Raw genomic sequence first — 3,399 nt, 5'->3', positions numbered from 1 at the left:
TTATATTTGCAATATAATGGCTTTTTGATGTTTTTTTTTATTATTATTTTATGGACACCAAACTCTTTTTAGACACGTTTATCTTCACCAACATCGGAGTTGAAAAATGCAGATGTTCTAAGAAGTTTGCATTGTCTAGTTGTTTACAGGATTCTATTTTATTACACCGGTTGCTTTAGAGTTTTGTAATTAAAATAACTACACATAGAGGCCTAGATTAGAAGTGAAGTACAATTGTTATGTTGTTATGTTGTGCTCGCCTCATGCAATCTATAATACCAACTAAAGCTGCAACACATACATATATAGCTCACCCTGTACTTTCAATGGATAGCGCAAAGCAGTTGTTGCATGCTGAATGTGCACGTATTACAAGTAGTCGAATAAGTTTTTGTTTACAAACAATTATTATTCAACTGTTTTGAAAACCTGGTATTAACATTTATTGATAGATACTTTACATTCAAATACACCTTACCTTAACCGCGTTGATGCACAGGACGGGGCATCAACTCATGCACATCTACTCTGCAGTGTGGATGACAAATACAGGTTGGTCATCCTGGGGGGTCTGAACTGGATCCTGTGGACCTCACCACTGCAGATGGGGAAAGAAGACTGAAGTCCCTTTCCCCATCACTGACTCTGTCCTGCAGGCCCTATGATGTCATTGCTCACGATAGTGGTGACATCACAAGGGACACGTGACCCCTAATTTTAAAGAGTCTGCCCTTTTAAATTATTGGTCACATGCCCCTGCAAGATGCAGGTGATTACAATAAAAAATGGCAATCCTCTTCCTCACCGGGTCTGGGACCATTTATCAAGGTGTACCATCAAAACAATTCACAATGGGAAAAGAAAATACTCACATTAACATAGTTGTCATCAGACACGTAGATTCTGGCAAATCCACAACCACATGCTATCTGATCTACACATGTGGTGGTATCGACAAAAGAACCATTGAAAAGTTTAAGAAGAAAGCTGCTGAGATGGGAAAAGGCTCTTTCAAGTACGCTTGAGTCTTGGACAAACTGAAGGCTGAGCGTGAACGTGGTGTTACCATTGATATCTCCCTGTGGGAATTTGAGACCAGCAAATACTATGTCACAATCATTGATGCTCCTGGCCACAGAGATTTCATCAAGAACATGATCACTGGTACCTCACAGGCGAACTGTGCAGTTTTGACTGTTGCTGCTGGTGTTGGTGAATTTGAAGCTGCTATTTCAAAGAACAGTCAAATTCGCAAGCATGCGCTACTGGCCTATACGCTTGGTGTGAAGCAGCTGATTGTGATTACTGTTAACAAGATGGTTTCTACTAAACCACCATACAGCCAAAAGAGATTTAAGGAAATTGTCAAAGAAGTCAGCACATACATCAAGAAGATTGGGTAAAACCCTGACACAGTTGCCTTTGTTCCTATTTCTGGCTGGAACGGAGACAACATGTTAATGAGCCCAGTGCTAATATTTCTTGGTTCAAGGGATGGAAGATAACACGTAAAGAAAGTAATGGCAGTGAAACTACACTTCTTGAAGCTCTTGACTGCATCCTGCCACCATCCTTTCTCACTAACAATCTCTGTCCCACTAACAAGTCTCTACGTCTGCCTTTGCAAGACGTCTACAAAATTGGTGGTATTAGCACAGTGCCAGTTGGTCGTGTGGAAACTGGTGTACTGAAACCAGGCATGGTGGTTACTTTTGTTCATGTCAATGTTACAACTGAAATAAAGTCTGTTGAAATGCACCACAAAGCTCTCGCTGAAGCTGTACCTGGTGACAATGTTGGCTTAAACATAAAGAACTTTTCTGTGAAGGATGTCCGCCGTGGTAATGTTGCTGGTGCCAGCAAAAATGACCCACCAATGGAAGCCGGAGCTTTACAGCACAGGTCATCATCCTGAGATTGGTGCTGGTTATGCTCCAGTGTTGGATTGTCATACAGCTCACATTGCTTGCAAATTTGAAAAGATTGATCGCCATTCTGGTAAGACGTTGGAAGACAATCCCAAGTTCCTGAAGTCTGGTGATGCTGCCATTGGCAAACCAATGTGTGTTGAGAGCTAATCAGACTATCCTCCTCTTGGAAGTTTTGCTGTGCGTGACATGAGGCAGACTGTTGATGTAGGTGTCATCAAGGCTGTTGAGAAGAAAGCAAGTGCTGGCAAAGTCAAAAAGTCTGCTCAGAAAGCCTCAAAAACCAAATGAATATTGCCAAGCACCCCTGTCTTAACTAGCAGAAGATCAGCCTCAGAACTGTTTGTTTCAATTGGCCAATTAAGTTTAATAGTAAAAGACTGGTTAATGATTACAATGCATCATAAAAGCTTCAGAATAAAAGGAATATTTGTGGACCATTTGTGGCAGTTAAGTTATTCAGTATTCAGTAATTTTTAAATGGAATCAACTTGACCAAAATCTATCATCGAATTTGAGACCATTAAACAAAGTTTAAGATTTACAAAAAAAAAAAAAAAAGAGGGGGAGGAAGTGCTAACAAAGCCCCTATACCCCCCCGCCCCCCTTGTTTGGGCTAGATGGACAAGTGATCCCTCAATTGAAAGAAGAGGTGAGTATGCCATTTTAAATAATGAGTCACATGCCCTTGTTAGGTGATTGTGGTAAAAAACAGTAATTACTGCAGTAGCATTTAAAATGCTCCTTAACCTGAGGGCAGGACCGTCTTTAACACAGGGCAAAAGGGGCAGTTGCCCTGGGCCCAGTCTTTGTTGAGGGGCCCAAGAATCCATGCCAGACTGCTGATGTCATGTGACATGGGACACACACACACAGTCAGTCCTAATATTGTCACAGTCAAAAGTTCTCTGCTTATATTTATTTGTGAGAAACTGTGCCAGACCGTGCCAATGTCATGTGACATTCCAAGCTAGTGCCATGTGCTGTTTTAGATGTGCACTGTGCAGCACTGGATGCTAAGCCCTAACTAGGCATCCAGTCAATCCAACTGCATCAGAAAAGGTTCTGCTGGGGTTACCACTGTTACCAGGTAACTGCTCTGGTGGTGGGGATTGTTTCTGGGTAGCGCTCACTATAGGCACATGCAGCAGAAAGCTGGAGTGGCAGGCACGTGAGGATTTCAGCATTTGTGTAGCTGCACACACCGCTCTCTTCAGTCTTGAGGCTGTGTGACTCATCTCACACTGTATCCATGCAGCCTTGGGTAGACAGCATCCAGTCTGCTGGTCCCCTTAGCCCTGCTCTTTCTCCTGTGGCTCTAAGATCAACTAACTGAAGTTTGTTAGGAAAACAGTGCTTTGTAGAAAGGTGTCAGTGGGAAGAATAAGTGTGTACACATGCCCCTCCCCCATGCAGCATTGTCTAGTGCAGGATGAGAGGGAACTTGTTCCTAGCAAAGTAGTGACATGTG

At 42.5% G+C, this 3,399-nt stretch overlaps 1 pseudogene; it reads left to right on the top strand.

Annotated features, from left to right (window-relative positions):
- Positions 1–851: 851 nt before the first annotated feature.
- LOC128648095 (elongation factor 1-alpha, somatic form-like) lies at positions 852–2,219 on the top strand (annotated as a pseudogene).
- The last annotated feature ends 1,180 nt before the right edge of the window (positions 2,220–3,399 follow it).

This window comes from Bombina bombina, chromosome 2 (assembly GCF_027579735.1).
Source record: "Bombina bombina isolate aBomBom1 chromosome 2, aBomBom1.pri, whole genome shotgun sequence".
Lineage (NCBI taxonomy): Eukaryota > Metazoa > Chordata > Amphibia > Anura > Bombinatoridae > Bombina > Bombina bombina.
This window is presented reverse-complemented; position numbering and strand designations above follow the sequence as displayed.